General features: G+C 41.8%; 1 protein-coding gene and 1 pseudogene across 1 annotated transcript in view; both read left to right on the plus strand.

Moving 5' to 3' along the window:
* The window catches only part of LOC135969112 (uncharacterized), a 93,594-nt gene extending 84,059 nt beyond the window's left edge, over nucleotides 1–9,535 (plus strand). Inside the window, exon 10 of the mRNA XM_065537913.1 lies at nucleotides 9,214–9,535. The gene's annotated coding sequence lies outside the window, so the exon portion shown is untranslated. The remainder of the gene's footprint in view (nucleotides 1–9,213) is intronic.
* LOC102140387 (protein cordon-bleu-like) overlaps nucleotides 1–17,356 on the plus strand; it is a 50,642-nt pseudogene that overhangs the window by 29,076 nt on the left and 4,210 nt on the right.

Here is a 17,356-nt window from a genome sequence, read left to right on the forward strand (position 1 = left end):
GCCTTAATCCACACTGATCTCTGAGTGACTTGATAGCCCCTTAAACTTCAGTAGGTAAACCTGTTTACTTCTACTGGTACAGAATTCTAATAAAAATAAATGTATTTTGTGTACTTTTGCACAACTTTGTAAATTTTGATTCTATTCTATGTAAACTACAACTATATATCATTCCTTTGAGCCTAACTTAGAAGAGAGAACTGGGAGTTGATAACACTGAAAAAGGTGGTAATATCATAGGCAAACATAGCAAACGTTTTTATAGGGAAGTCTCAGGAGAAACGAAGCAAGTGAAAGTAAAGTGAGCATGGCAAAGAGTTGCACTTGGTAGGATCAGGGTTCAGGGAGTTCAAGTTTATATCAAGGTATGTCAGCATGTGCCTAGGTAGACGGAGAGGAAGAACGAGAGGCAGAGAAGGCAGAAAAAGGGAGAGGAGAGAGAGGGAGAGAGACAGGAGAGAAGGAGGTAGAAGGAGAAGGAGGGGGGCAAGAGGAGAGGAGGAAGCAGGCGCGCACACACACACGTGTACCCACGTGTGCATGCAATCCTGCTGCTCTCCCACACCTGGTAAGTGTGTCAGAGCCCTCCTGGTGCTTGTCCTTATTCATCAAAGCCACTCCAATCCTCTTTCTAGTCTAGTCAATCACTCCTCTTCTCCGCTACCAGGGAAACTTGACTGAGAGGAAGAGAAAGCTAAAGAAGTATCAAATTCCTCTCTAAGACATCTTCACTAGTCTTCCAGAACATCTCTCCCTTGAGAAGCAGAACTCTGAGGTCCGGGAAGACCTTCCGACCACTCCACTGAGACATTGCTATGGCTGCCTCCTCTTCACTTTCTGGCCTCTTGAGCCAACATGCAACATGATCTTCATGAGAGGTTGTTAGTTACCTTTCTAAAAACGTACTTGACTAGATTTCTTCATGATATTTCAAAATATAAAGGCAGAAAAGAACTTAAACTTTAAACAAATTTTAAACAATCTAAAAGGGAATTTAAGTAAACGTATGACTTTGTTGCAGAGGTTCTAGGTTTCCTTTTTTACAAAAGGATGGGAGATTTTAAAGCAACTGCTCTCTTTGACTAACCCAGAAAAATCTTTCTTCCTTTATCTCCTTTGTATTTAGCCCCAATATCTGAGAGAATTTTAAACATAGTTTTTTCTAGGATTGGTGCCTAAGAGTCATTCCCTTAGGAAAACCCTACAGTTTTTTACACCTTTGTTGAATGAAGGAGCTGGTGGAAGTTCAAATTTGTATGTTAACATGTGACTTTAATTAGAGTCTGAGGATGGCCACTTGTTAGTAATTTCACACTGCATCATTTTAAAAAAACAGCACTTTTGTTCTGGTGAAGAGAGAGGCACTGGAATTCATCCCCATTGTCCGCTCCCCACCCAGTGTATTTTACAGAAATTCTTAACAAGTTTAATAGTGTGCTATTATAACATAATTGCAGCATTACACCAGAAGCATTATCAATACTAAGTATTCTCCAATTTAGAATGCATGAATAAACTCTCTAAAACTCTTAAGAGTATCAATTTTTCTTAGCTAAATAAACTAAGTTCAAAAGGTAAAAGGAATATTTCTTCTTATATTGAAGGTGGCATGTATTTGGGAGTAGTGTTTTGATAAGCGTTTGTGAGCTCCCTGCTGGTGAATTTTAAAACCTCCTTGGCAATGTCATGGTAACTATGAGGAGTGCCAAAGTGTCTAGAGAATTATTATGTATCTGTTATGGTAACACTAGCTCCGTCACTTTCAACATATGGCATCAGAAGTCACCCTGGATGCTGACAACCAGTCAACACATGAGAAATGAGAAAGAGTGGCTTCTTAGATTGGCCTGAATGTCATACATACCTGTCATAAGGTCCCACCTAGATGCAAGAGGAACTAAGAAATGGTAGTTCTGATCTGCAGAGCCACCTCACTGCCACAATTTAGCATGATGAAAGGACGGTACTGGCAGTACTGATATTTGGGGGATAGTTAAGTGGCTTTGCCACAGTTGTATTTTGTCAGTTATTAGGTTATTGTCTCAGCTCTGAACCCACTTTTTTTTTTTTTTTTTTTTTTTTGAGACTGAGTCTTGCTCTATCACCCAGGCTAGAGTGTAGTGGCGGGATCTCGGCTCACTGCAACCTCCGCCTCCTGGGTTCAAGCAATTCTCCTGCCTCAGCCTCCTGAGTAGCTGGGATTACAGGCGCCTGCCACCACGTCTGGCTAGTTTTTGTATTTTCAGTAGAGACGGGGTTTCACCATGTTGGCCAGGCTGGTCTCGAACTCCTGACCTCAAGTGGCCCGCCTCCGCCTCCGCCTCCCAAAGTTCTGGGATTACAAGAGTGAGCCACCGTGCCTGGTTCCAAACCCACTCTTCTATACCCTACTTCATGATGCTAGCAATAGGACACTGCAAACCACAAGTCAGTTTTGTCTGCTGGCTTTGTGTTAGCTTCTGACAATAGGGGTCCATAGAGGGGGATTGTAAAGCTGAAGGAGAAAAGGATTTGCTCCTAGGTGTTTGCTGACTGTGGGTTGCCTGTCTGCTTGTAGTTCCTATGAGCGCCACCCTGGCCTTGCCTCTTTACCCTGGAAAGAGCAAGTCCTTTCTATAGAATTGAGTGAGTCCAGTTTGCAGTTTTTCCATCACTTGAAAGAACCAATCTCGGCCGGGCGCCGTTGCTCACGTCTGTAATCCCAACACTTTGGGAGGCCGAGGTGGGCAGATCACGGGGTCAGGAGATGGAGACCATCCTGGCCAACATGGTGAAACCCCGTCTCTACTGAAATACAAAAAATTAACTGGACGTGGTGGCACTTGCCTGTAGTCCCAGCTACTCGGGAGGCTGAGACAGGGGAATCACTTGCACCCGGGCGGCGGAAGTTGCAGTGAGCCGAGATTGCGCCACTGCACTCCAGCCTGGCAACAAAGCAAAACTCCCTCTCAAGAAAAAAAAAAAAAAAGTAAGAACCAATCTCATCATGCCCTGCTCACAGACAGCACCAACAGTCTGTGCCTCTCCTTAGAAGTCTGGGTCCCAGCATCACAGGGACCCTCTTCCAAGCTCAGAGATTTCAGCACCAGCAAGCAGATGACCCCTTTTCTGAAGTATGGGTTTTAGTGGCCGGGCGTGGTGGCTCACGCCTGTAATCCCAGCACTAGGAGGCCGAGGCGGGCGGATCACGAAGTCAGGAGATTGAGATCGTCCCGGCTAACGCGATGAAACCCCGTCTCTACTGAAAATACAAAGAATTAGCCGGGCATGGTGGTGGGCTCCTGTAGTCCCAGCTATTCGAGAGGCTGAGGCAGGAGAATCACTTGAACCTGGGAGGCGGAGGTGGCAGTGAGTCGAGATCGCACCACTGAACTCCAGCCTGGGCAACAGAGCGAGACTCCGTCTCAAAAACAAAAAACAAAAACAAACAAAAAAAACAAGTATAGGTTTTAGCTCCTTGCAGCCCCTCCCCCAAGTTTTAATAATTACAACTCCCTTTTCCCCCTAGCCTAGGCTTCCTAGGCTTCTTGATATGTTTTTAGATTTCATAAAATTTACAGTTGAAAATATGGATTGGCCAGGCTCAGTGGCTCATGCCTGTAATCCCAGCACTTTGGGAGGCCGAGGCAGGTGGATCACCTGAGGTCAGGAGTTCAAGACCAGCCTGGCCAACATGGCAAAACTCTGTCTCTACTAAAAATACAAAAATTAGCCAAGTGTGGTGGCGTGTGCCTGTAACCCCTGCTACTCAGGAGGCTGAGGCAGGAGAATCAATTGAACCCGGGAGGTGGAGGTTACAGTGAGTCAAGATTGTGTCACTGTGCTCCAACCTGGGTGACACAGTGAGACTCTGTCTAAAAAAAAAAAAAAGAAAAAAGAAAGAAAGAAAGAAAATATGGATTCACATACTCAAGTTGTTCCAAGCATACTTAACATTTTTCATTAGCAGAATTATAAATTTGTAACTTTTTACTTTGGGATAATTATACACTCAAAAGAAGTTGAAATAAATAGTACAGAGACGTTCCATGTACCTATCACACAGCTTCTCCTATTGGTGACATTTTCTGTAATTATAGTGTATTGTCAAAACCAGAACATTAACTGGCACAATGCAACTAACCAGACTGGAAGTCTTAATTAGGTTTCACCAGTTTTGGCATGCACGTATTGTTTTTTTGTATGTCTTTGTGATTATATAACATTTCCTCACGTGTATAGATTTTAAAAAATTGTTTAATTTTATTTTTTGTGCGTACATAGTAGGTGTATGAGGTTCATGACATGTTTTGATACTGGCATGTAATGCATAATAATCACATCATGTAAAATGGGATATCCATCACCTCAAGCATTTATCCTTTGTATTATAAACAATCCAATTATACTCTTATTGTTATTTCAAAATGTACAATTACATTGTTCCTGACTATAGTCACCCTGTTGTGCTATCAAACATTAGGTCTTCTTCATTCTTTTTATTTTTTGTATGCATTAACTATCCCTAACTCCTGCCCTTCCCCCTACTACATTTCCTAGCCTCTGGTAAGCATCCTTTTACTCTCTCTTTTTTTTTTTTTTTTTTGAGGAGTCTTACTCTGTCGCCTAGGCTGGAGTGCAGTGGTGCTTTCTCGGCTCACTGCAACCTCCGCCTCCTGGGTTCAAGAGATTCTCCTGCCTCAGCCTCCCGAGTAGCTGGGACTACAGGCATGTGCCACCATGCCTGGCTAATTTTTATATTTTTACTATAGAATGTGGTTTCGCCGTGTTGGCTAGGCTGGTCTCCAACACCTGACCTCAAGTGATTTGCCTGCCTCGGCCCTCCAAAATGCTGGGATTAGAGGTGTGAGACACCACACCTGGCCACCATCCTTCCACTCTCTGTGTCCATAAGTTCAATTGTTTTGAGTTTTAGATCCCACAAATAAGTGATAACATGTGATGATTGTCTTTCTGTACCTGGCTTACTTCATTTAACATAATGACCTCCAGTTCCATCCATGTTACAAATGACAAGATCTCACTCTTTCTTATGACTGAATAGTACACCATTGTGTGTAATTACCACATTTCTTTATCCATTCATCTGTTAATGGACACTTAGGTTGCTTCCAAATCATGGCTATTGTGAACAGTGCTGCAACAAACATGGGAGTGCGGATATCTTTTTGATATACTGATTTCCTTTCTTTTGGGTATATGCCCAGTAATGGGATTGCTCAATCATACGGTAGCTCTCATGTGCATAGATTTGTGTGACCACTACCACTACAATGAAGAGACAGAACTGCTCCATTACTACAATGGAAGTTCCTCATGCTTCCCCTTTATTTTTACTTCCTCCCTTCCCTACAACTAACCCTGGCAGCCACTTATGTATTCTCCATCTATATAATTTTGTCATTTTGAGAATATTATATAAATGGAATCATACAGTATGTGACATTTTGAGACTGGCTTTTTTTTTATTTTTTTATTTTTTTATTTTTGAGACCAAGTCGCACTCTGTTGCCCAGGTTGGAGTGCAGTGGCGTGATTCGGCTCACTGCAACCTCCGCCATCCAGGTTCAAGTGATTCTTGTGCCTCAGCCTCCCGAGTAGCTGGGACTACAGGCACAGGCCACCACACCCGGCTAATTTTTGTATTTTTAGTAGAGATGGGGTTTCACCACATTGGCCAGGCTGGTCTCAGACTCCTGACCTCAGGTGATCCACCCACCTTGGCCTCCCAAAATGCTGGGATTACCAGCATGAGCCACTGTGCCTAGCTGAAACTGTCCTTTTTATTCAGCACAATGCCCATAAGCTCCATCTAGGTTGTTGGACATAGCAATGATATGTTCCTTTTTTATTGCTGAGTAATATTCCATGGTATGGATGTACCACAGTACATTTAACCATTCACCTGCTGAAGGACATTTGACTTATTTTTAAATTTTGGTTATTACAAATAAAGCTACTGTGAACATCTGAGTATAGGTTTTTCTGTAGGTATGAGTTTTAGTTTCTCTGGGATAAATGCCCAGGAATGTGATTGCTGTGATTGCTGGGCCATATGGTAACTCTATGTTTACCTTTTTTTTTTTTTTGAGGTGGAGTCTCACTCTATCACCCAGGCTGGAGTACAGTGGTGTGATTTTGGCTCACTGCAACCTCCGCCTCCCAGGTTCAAGTGAGTCTTCTGCCTAAGCCTCCTGAGTAGTTGGACTACAGGTTTGTGCCACCACGCCCGGTTAATTTTTTGTATTTTTGGTAGAGACGGGGTTTTACCATCTTAGACAGGATGGTCTTGATCTCCTGACCTTATGATCTGCCTGCCTTGGCCTCCCAAAGTGCTGGGATTACAGGCGTGAGCCACCATGCCCAGCCTATGTTTAACTTTTTAAGAAACTGACAGAATGATTTCTAGAGTGGCTCCACCTTATTATTATTATTATTATTATTATTATTATTGAGATGGAGTCTTGCTCTGTTACCCAGGCCAGAGTGCAGTGGCATGATCTTGGCTCACTGCAACCTCTGCCTCCCAGGTTCAAGCGATTCTCCTGTCTCAGACTCCTGAGTGGCTGAGATTATAGGCGCCCGCCACCACACCTGGCTAATTTTTGTACTTTTAGTAGAGACGGGGTTTTACCATGTTGGCCAGGCTGGTCTTGAACTCCTGACGTCAAGTGATCTGCCCACCTCAGCCTCCCAAACTGCTGGGATTATAGGCGTGAGCCACCGTGTCCAGCCTGCCTCTACCATTTTACATCCCTACCAAAAATATATGAAAGATCTTATTTATTGACATCTTCATCAGCATTTGTTATCAGTGTTTTCTTTTTCAGCCATTTGAGTAGGTGTATAATAGCATCTCATTGTGGTTTTAATTCACATATCACTAATGGCTAGTGATACTGAACATCTTTTCATGTATATATCTGCCACCAGTACATTGTCTTTGGTGACATGTCTGTTCAAGTATTTTACCCATTTAAAAACTGGGTGGTTGGTTTACTACAGATGAGTTTTGGGAGTTCTTTATATATTCTGGATATATATTCTTTGTTAGAGATGTGATTTGCAAATATGTTCTCCCTGACTGTAGCTGGTTTTTTTTTTTTTTTTTTTTTTGAGACAGGGCCTCACTCTGTTGCCCAGGCTGGAGTGCAGTCGTGTGATCATGGCTCACTGTAGCCTCAATCTCCCTGGCTCAAGTGATCCTCCCACCTCAGCCCCCCGAATAGCTGGGACTACAGGTGCATGCCAGCATGGCCAGTTAAAAAAATTTTTTTTGAGGCAGGGTCTCATCTTGTCACCCAGGATTGAGTGCAGTGGCATAACCTTGGCTTACTGCAGCCTCGACCTTCTGGGCTCAAGCGATCCTCCCACCCTAGCCACCAAGTAGCTGGGACTATGGGTGCATGCCACCATGCCTGGCTAATTTTTGTATTTTTTGTAGAGACGGGGTTTCGCCATGTTGCCCAGGCTGGTCTCAAGCTCAAGCGATCAGCCCGCCTTGGCCTTCCAAAGTGCTAGGAATACAGCCATGAGCCCTGCACCTAGCCCCATAGCTTGTCTTTTTATCATCTTAACAGAAGTCTTTCATAGAGCAGAAGTTCTATGAGCTTTTCATCAATGTATTTATGTTTTTTTCTTTTTGTGCATTGTGCTTTTGGTGTCATGTCTAAGTTCCCTTCAGCCAACTCCTAGATCACGGTGATTTTCTTTCTACTGTGTTTTCTTCTTCTTCTTCTTCTTTTTTTTTTTAAGACTGAGTCTCACTCTGTTGCCCAGGATGGTGTGCAGTGGCATGATCTCAGCTCACTGCAACCTCTGCCTCCCAGGCTCAAACGATTCTCCTGCCTCAGCCTCCCCAGTAGCTGGGATTACAGGCATGCACCACCACACTTGGCTAATTTTTGTATTTTTAGTACAGGAAGGGTTTCACCATGTTGGCCAGGCTGGTCTCGAACTCCTGACCTCAGGTGATCCACCCACCTTAGCCTCCCAAAGTGCTGAGATTACAGGCGTGAGCCACCATGCCCAGTCTCTTCTTTTTTCTTTACCTTTCTTCTTTCTTTCTTTCTTTCCTTCCTTCCTTCCTTCCTTCCTTCCTTCCGTCTTTCCGTCTTTCCGTCTTTCCTTCTTTCCTTCTTTCCTTCTTTCCTTCTTTCCTTCCTTCTTTCTTTCTTTCTTTCTTTCTTTCTTTCTTTCTTTCTTTCTTTCTTTCTTTCTTTCTTTCTTTCTTTCTTTCTTTTTTTTTTTCAGTGTCTTGCTTTGTCACCAGGCTGGAGTGCAGTGGCGCCATCTCGGCTCACTGCAACCTCTGTCTCCCTGGTTCAAGCAATTCTCCTGCCTCAGCCTCCCGAGTAGCTTGGGACTACAGGCATGTGCCACCATGCCTAGCTAATTTTTGTATTTTTAGTAGAGATGGGGGGTTTCGCCATGTTGGCCACGATGGTCTCCATCTCTTGACCTCGTGATCTGCCCGCCTTGGCCTCCCAAAGTGTTGGGATTACAGGCATGAACCACTGCACCCAGCCTTTTTTTTTTTTTTTTTTTTTTTTGAGACGGAGTCTCACTCTGTTGCCCAGGCTGGAGTGCAGTGGCATGATCTCAGCTTACTGCAACCTCTACCTCCCAGTTTCAAGTGATTCTCCTGTCCCAACCTCCTAAGTAGCTGGGATTAGAGGCATGCACCATGATGCTCCGCTAATGTTTATATTTTTAGTAGAGACAGTGTTTCACCATTTTGGCCAGGCTGGTCTTAAACTCCTGAACTCAAATGATCGGCTCACCACAGTCTCCCAAAGTGCTGGGATTACAGGTGTGAGCCACCATGCCCAGCCTCCTGTGTTCTCTTCTAAAAGCTTTATAATTTTACATTTAAATCAAAGATCAAATTTGAGTTAATTTTTGTATAAAGTATGAGGCTTAGGCATAGGTTTATTGTTTATTTCTGCCTATGGATGTGCACATTTTCCAGCACCATTTGTTAAAAAGAAAATTCCCATGTTTCTGGGGTCCCATGACCACCCCAGGTTTAGTGATTCACTAGAAGGAGTCACAAGAGTCAATATAGCAGGTTTTACTCACTGCTAAAGTTTATTAGGAAAAGGAAACGGAGCAAAAACAACAGGAAAAATGCATGCATTGGACAGAGTCCAGAGAGGTCAGGCATAGACTTCCCTATCTGAAGCCACACAGGATGTGCTTTCTCTCTTGCAGTTAACTACAGGAGCATGTGAGGAATAACTCTGCCCAGAGAAACCTGTTCAAATCCCGGGGTCTGCGGCTTTTATGTGTGGAGAAACAGCTCTGTCATGGCAACCTGACAACAGAGACCACACAGACAAAGACTTGACCTGCAGTTTATCTGAATCTTGGCAGAACTCCTTGTGATCTTCTCAGTATACAAGAGGATAAGAGGTCTCTTTTGTTTTGATGTCATCCTTTTTGGTGTGTGAAACAAGGACCACAGGGAGCTGGCACCTTTGGCTACTCTTCTTTTCACTCTCCACGTAAGTAATAAACTGTCTGAATCTTAAAAGTGCTCATGGTGTCTTTTTTATTGGCGAAGTCTGTCAGGCCTTAGCCTTTTCTCACACTTCACCAAATTACTTTTGCATCTTTGTCAGAAGTCAGTTGGATGTATTTGTGTGGGTCAGTTCTTTCTAACAGCTTTACTGAAGTATGATCGGCATACAATAAACTGCACATATTTTAAGTGTACAATCTCACTTTGACCCTCAAAGGGTCTCACTTTGTTACCCAGGCTGGTGTGGCACAAACACAGCTTACTGCAGCCTCGACCTGTTGGGCTTAAATGATCCTCCCACCTCAGCCTCCCAAGTAGCTGGGACTTACAGGCATTCACACCATGGCTGACTAATTTTTTTAAGAAATTTTAGTACAGACGAAGTCTTACTATGTTGCCCAGGCTAGTCTCAAACTCTTGAACTCAAGCAATCCTCCCACATTGGCCTCCCAAAGTGCCTAGGATTACAGGCATGAGCCACCTTGCCTGGCCTAGTTTGTGTTTTTTAAGAATTTATGTTTTGCCTGGGCACAGTGGCTCATGCCTATAATCTCAGCACTTTGAGAGGCCAAGGCAGATGACTCAAGGTCAGGAGTTCAAGATCAGCCTGGCCAACATGGTGAAAATCTGTCTCTACTAAAAACAAAAAATAGCCAGGAATAGTGGCACACACCTGTAGTCCCAGCTACCTTGGTGAGGTGGGAGAATCCTTTGAACCTGGGAGACGGAGGTTGCAGTGAGACGAGATTGCGTCATTTCACTCCAGCCTGGGCAACAGAGCGAGACCCTAACTCAGAAACAGCAACAACAAAAAACAAAAAAAGAATTTATACGTTTTGATTCATAGATTGATTGAATCATACATCAATTTTTTTTCTGACTTCTTTTACTGAGCATAATTATTTTCAGATTCACCTATGTTAGTTTTATTTTTTGTTGTAGTTTTTTTTTTTTTTTTTTTTTTTTTTTTTTTTTTTTAGAGACGAGGTCTTGCTACTGCCCAGGCTGGAGTGCAGTGGTACCATCTCGGCTCGCTGCAACCTCCGCCTTTCCGGGTTCAAGTGACTCTCCTGCCTCAGCCTCCCTAGTAAGTGGGACTACAGGTGCACGTCACCACGCTCAGCTAATTTTGTATTTTTAGTAGAGACAGGAGTTTCACCATGTTGGCCAGGATGGTCTCCATTTCTTGACCTCGTGATCTGCCCACCTCGGTCTCCCAAAGTGCTGGGATTACAGGCGTAAGCCACCACACCCGGCCACACCTATGTTATTATATATATATCTCTCTCAATAGTCCTTTTCTTTTTTTGCTGAGTAGTATTTTGCTGTATGGCTATACCACAATTTGTTTATCCATTTACCTATTGATACACATTTGGGCTCTTTCCAGTTTGTAGCTATTGCAAATAAAGCTTCTATGGCCATTTGTATATAAAACTGAAGTGCAGTGGTGTGATCCCTAGGATGAAGTGCAGTGTCGTGATCTCGGCTCACGGCAACCTCCGCCTCCTGGGTTCAAGTGATTCTCCCACCTCAGCCTCCTGAGTAGCTGGGACTACAGGTGTGTGCCACCATGCCTGACTAATGTTTGTATTTTTAGTAGGGATGAGTTTTGACCATGTGGGTCAGGCTGGTCTTGAACTCCTGACCTCAAGCAATCCACTTGCCTCGGCCTCCCAAAGTGCTGGGATTACAGGCATGAGCCACCACACCCGACCTAAATGGTATTTTAAAATTTCAATTTCAATTGTCTATTACTAGTATATATAAATGAAATTTTAAAAAACATTAATGATGTAGCCTGCAACCTTGCTAAACTCACTTTTAGTTCTAGAACTTTTTTTAGATTGTAACTGGTTTTCTGCATATGAGCAATTATATCCAAGTAAAGAGAGTACTTCTTTATCATTTGTGAGCTTTTATTGCATTTTGTTGCCTAATTTCTCTGTCCAGACCCTCCAATACAATGTGTGCTATGGTCTGGATGCATCCCCCAAAATTCATGTGTTGGAAACTTGATCCCTAGTTGCAGCAGTGTTGGGAAATGGGGCCTTTTGGGAGATGTTTAGGTTTTGAGGGCTCTGCCCTCTCAATAGATTAATGCCATTATAAAAAAAGGGCTTGTGGGAGTGGGTTTGTGCACTTCTGTCACATGAGGACACAGCATTCCTCTCCTCCAGAGGATGCAGTGTTCGAGGCATCATCTTGGCAGCAGAGAGGTCAGGCTCTAACCTGCTGGTGACTTGATCTTGGACTTCACAGCCTTCAGAGTTGTCAGTAATTAATTTCTGTTCTTTATAAATTACCCAGTCTCAGGTATTCTGTTATAATGGCACAAAACAGACTAAGACAATGCTGAATATAAGAGGTGAGAACAAACATCCTTGACTTGTTACTGATTGTATATGGAAAGCATTCAGTCTTTCACCATAAAGTTTGTTATGTATAGGATTTTCATGTATGTGCTTTAATCAGTTGAGGAACTTTCCTTCTACTCCTATATTGCTGAGAGTTGTTATCAGCCATAGATACTGGTTTTGTCAAATGACTTTTCTGCCTCTATTGAGATGAGCTCATGGCTTTTCTTTGTTAATTTATTAATATGGTCAATTATATTGATTGATTTTCAAATGTAAACCAACCTTGCATTCCTGATATAAACCACACTTACACATGATGTATTATTATTTTTTTAATTTTTAATTTTTGTGGGTACATAGTAGGTGTATGTATTTATGAGGTACATAAGATGTTTTGATATGGTCATGCAATGTGAAATAAGCACACCATGAAGAATGGGGTATCCATCCCCTCAAGCATTTATCCATTGAGTTGCAAACAATTCAATTACACTCTTTATTTTAAAATGTACGGTTATTATTGACTATAGTCACCCTGTTGTGCTATCAAATAGTAGGTCTTAGTCATTCTTTCTACTGTTTTTTTGGACCCATTATGTTTTTTATATTCTTATATTGCTAGATTCAATTTGCCAAGATTTTGTTTGGAGGTTTTTGTTTCTATGTTCATGAGAGGGTATTGGTTTGTAATTTTATCTGTCTTGCTTCAGTATCATGGTAATGCTGTCCTCATAGAATGAGTTAGGAAATATTCCTTCCTTTCAGTTTTCTGGAAGAGTTTGGGTAAAACTGATGTTATTTCAAACCTTAAGTTTTTGGTAGTGATAACCGGTGTAAACATCTGGGTCTGGAGTTACTAAACTGGAGTTTACTAGTGAGAAGCTTTTTAACTACAAATTCCATTTCTATGATAGGTTTAGGGGTATTCAGTTTTGTGTGTTTGTCTGTATGTGTGTGTATGTATCTCTATACATACAGATAGATAGGTAGATAGATAGACAGAGATAATGATATAATCTCCTTTAATGAGCTTTAGTAGTTTATATCTTTCAAGCAATTAGCCTATCTCATCTAAGCCCTCAAATTTATTGCTAAAAATGTGTTTATAATATTCCCTTATTAACCATTTAATATTTGTATAATCTGTGTTAATATTTTTATCTCATTTATGACATTGGTAATTTGTGTCTTCTCTTTGTCCTGATCCACATAGCCAGAGTTTTATCAATTTTGCTTATTATCTGAGAGAATCAGATTTTCGTTTCATTAAATTTCTGTAATGATTTTCTGTTTTCTATTTTATTGATTTCTACTTCTTACTTTTTGCTTAATTTGATCTACTTTCTCAATTTGTTAATGTGGAAATGATGTCATTTATCTGAAATCTTTTCTTTTCTTACATATGAATGTAGTGTTAGAAATTTTCCACTATATAGTGCTTTATGGTATCTCATATTTTGATGTATTGTATTTCCATTTTCATTCAGTTAAATATGCCTCTCAATTCCACTTTTGATTTTTTTTCTTGGATTCATGTTTTACTTATAAGTATGCCATTTAGCTTCCACATATTTGAGTATTTTCCAGCTATCTTTCTGTGTTTAGAATATAATTTAATTCCATTGACATCAGAATATATACTTTGTATGACTTGAATACATGTTTTGCTTCATGTATTTTGAAGCTTTGTCAAGTACACAAACATTTAGGACAGTTATGTACTGTCGATGGATTGACCCCTTTGTTATTATCATCCCACCGTGATATTTGCTGCTTTGAAATCTACTTGTCTGTCACTAATAAAGCCATCTGTCTTTCCTGTATCTGGTGTTAGCATTAATTAACTAGATATATTAGTTTCCCGTGGCTACTATAACAAATTACTGAAATGCTGGTGGCTTAAAAAAATTTCTTCTCCCATGGTTCTGGAGGTGAGAAGTCTGAAATCAAGGTATAGATAAGACCACACTTCCATCATAGGGTCTAGGGGGGAATATATTCCTTGCCTCTTCCAGCTTCTGGTGTCTGTCAGCATTCGCTGGCTTATGGCTACAGCTCTATCTCTTTCTCTGTTTCACGTTCATATTGCCTTCTCCTCTGTGTTAGTGTAGCTAAATTAGCTCTCTTTCTCTCCTATAAGGATACGTGTGATTGCATTTAGGGCCTACCTGGACAAGTTCCTCTCAAAAGCCTTAAGTTAATCACATATTTTGACATGTAAGGTAATATTTACAGGTTCTGGGGATTAGAACATAAACATATCTTTGGGGCCACTATTGAGTTCACTACACATGGTATATCTTTCTCCATCACTTTATTTTTCACTGGTTTGTGTATTTAAAGTGTGTTTGTTGTGAACAGCATACACTTAGGTCTTGCTTCTTTATCCAGTCTGATGGTCTTTTTCTTTTTCTTTCTTTTTTTTTTTTTGAGACGAGGTCATGTTCTGTTCCTCAGGTTGTAGTGCAGTGGCCTGATCATGGCTCACTGTAGCCTCAACCTCCTGGGTTCAAGCTACACACACACACACACACACACACACACACACACACACACGTATATCTTTAACTTACTGTAGTCTCCCTTCAAGTGATATTATATCACCTCACAAATAATATAAGAAGAGCCTTCCAATAGTATACCTACATTTACTCTCTCCTGGCCTTTATACTGTTGTTTGCATATATTTTACTTACACATAAATTATAAAGCCCACAATTCATTGTTACTATTTTTGCTTGGTCAATTATCTTTTAATGATATTTATGAAATAAGAAAAATATCATATATATTTATCCATGAAGTTTCTGTTTCCAGTGTTCTTTATTGCTTTAATATAGATCCATATTTTCATCTGGGGTCGTTTCTTCTGCTTGAAGGATGTCTTTCAGGCCAGGTGTGGTGGCTCACGTCTGTAATCCCAGCACTTTGGGAGGCCAAGGCAGGTGGATCACCTGAGGTCAGGAGTTCGAGACCAGCCTGGTCAGCATGGTGAAACCCCGTCTCTACTAAAAATATAAAAAATTAGCTGGGCGTGGTGGTGGTTGCCTGTAATCCCAGCTATTTGAGAGGCCAAGGAAGGAGAATTGCTTGAACCCAGGCAGGAGGCAAAGGTTGCAGCAAGCTGAGATTGCACCATTGCACTCCAGCCTGGGCAACAAGAGTGAAACTCCGTCTCAAAAAAAAAAAAAAAAAAAAAAAAAAAAACGATGTCTTTCAACATTTACTGTAATTCAGGTCCGTTGGTGATGACTTTTTAAACCTTTTGTATGCTTAGAAAGTCTTTATTTTGGGCCGGGCGCAGTGGCTCAAGCCTGTAATCCCAACACTTTGTGAGGCCGAAGCGGGCAGATCACGAGGTCAGGAGTTCGAGACCAGTCTGGCCAATATGGTGAAACTCCATCTCTACGTCGGGCGCGGTGGTTCATGCCTGTAATCCCAGCACTTTGGGAGGCTGAGGTGGGCGGATCACGAGGTCAGGAGATTGAGACCATCCTGGCTAACATGGTGAAACCCTGCCTCTACTAAAAATACAAAAAATTAGCCAGGCGTGGTGGCGGGCGCCTGTAGTCCCAGCTACTCGGGAGGCGGAGGCAGGAGAATGGCGTGAACCTGGGAGGCGGAGCTTGCTGTGAGCTGAGATCACGCCACTGCACTCCAGCCTGGGGGACAGAGAGAGACTCCGTTTAAAAACCAAACAAACAAACAAAAATAAAAATTAGCCAGGCATGGTGGCATGCACCTGTAGTCCCAGCTACTCGTGAAGCTGAAGCAGAGGAATCACTTGAACCCAGGAGGTGGAGGTTGCAGTGAGCCGAGATCGTGCCACTTCACTCCAGCCTGGGCGACAGAGAGAGACTCTATCACAAAAAAAAAAAAAAAAAAAAAGAAAAAAAGAAAAAAAAATTAAAATTGTTGCAAACTGCACATAACACAAAATTTAGCATCTTAACAATTTTCAAATGTATAGTTCAGTGGCATTAACTACGTTCACATTGTTGTGCAACCATCATTATCAGTCATCTCCAGAACTACTCTTATTTTGCAAAACTAGAATTCTATATCCATTAAACAGCAGCTCCCCATTATCGTCTACTCCTAGCCCTGACAACTAGCATTCTATTTTCTTTCTTTCTTTCTTTCTTTTTCTTTCTTTCTTTCTTTCTTTCTTTCTTTCTTTCTTTCTTTCTTTCTTTCTTTTTCTTTCTTTCTTTCTTTCTTTTTCTTTCTTTCTTTCTTTTCTTTCTTTTTCTTTTTCTTTCTTTCTTTGTCTTTCTTTTTCTCTTTCTTTCTTTCTTTCTTTCTTTTTTTCCTTCTTTCTTTCTCTTTCTTTTCTTTTCTTTTCTTTTCTTCCTTCCTTCCTTCTTTCTTTCTCTTTTTTTTTTTTTTTCAGGGTCTGACTCTGTCACCCAGGTTGGAGCGTAGTGGCATGGTGTCAGCTCACTGCAAGCTCCACCTCCTGGGTTCAAGCGATTCTCCTGCCTCAGTCTCCCCAGTAGCCGAGATTATAGGTGCCTGCCACCACACCTGGCTAATTTTTTTATTTTTAGTGGAGTTGGGGGTTTCACCATGTTGCCCAGGCTGGTCTTGAACTCCTGACCTCAGGCGATCCACCTGCCTTGGCCTCCCTAAGTGCTGGAATTCTTCCTCCTCTTCCTCCTCTTCCTCCTCCTCTTCCTCTTCTCCTTCTCCTTCTCCTTCTCCGGAGTCTCACTCTGCTGCCCAGGCTGGAGTGCAGTGGCGCGATCTCAGCTCACTGCAAGCTCCACCTCCCAGGTTCACACCATTCTCCTGCCTCAGCCTCCTGAGTAGCTGGGACTACAGGACCCTGCCACCACGCCGGCTAATTTTTTGTATTTTTAGTAGAGATGGGGTTTCACTGTGTTAGCCAGGATGGTCTCAATCTCCTGACCTCATGATCAACTCGCCTAGGCCTCCCAAAGGGCTAGGATTCCAGGCGTGAGCCACTGCTCCCGGCCTGGCATTCTTTCTGTCCCTATGAATTTGACTCATTCTAGTACCTCATATAAGTAGAATCATACAGTATTTGTCTTTTTGTAACTGGCTTATTTCACTTAGTATAATGTACTCAAGGTTTATCCATGTTGTAAAATACGTCAGAATTTCCTTCCTTTTCAAGGCTTAATATTCCATTGTATGTATATACTGCATTTTGTTTATCAATTCATCCAACAGTGGACACTTGGGTTGCTTCCACATTTTAGTTATTGTGAATAATAATGCTATGAACATGAGTATACAGATATGTCTTCAAAATCCTGCCTTTCCATTCTTTTGAGTATACACCCAGAAGTGGAATTGCTGAATTATATGGTAGTTCTGTTTTTAATGTTTTAAGGAACTGCCATACTGTTATCCACAGTAGAGACTGTACCATTTTACATTCCCACCAACAGTATACAAGGGTTCTAGTTGCTCCATAGCTTCACCAACCTTTTTTTTTGTATTTCAA

The sequence above is a fragment of the Macaca fascicularis genome, chromosome X (genome assembly GCF_037993035.2).
Source record: "Macaca fascicularis isolate 582-1 chromosome X, T2T-MFA8v1.1".
Lineage (NCBI taxonomy): Eukaryota > Metazoa > Chordata > Mammalia > Primates > Cercopithecidae > Macaca > Macaca fascicularis.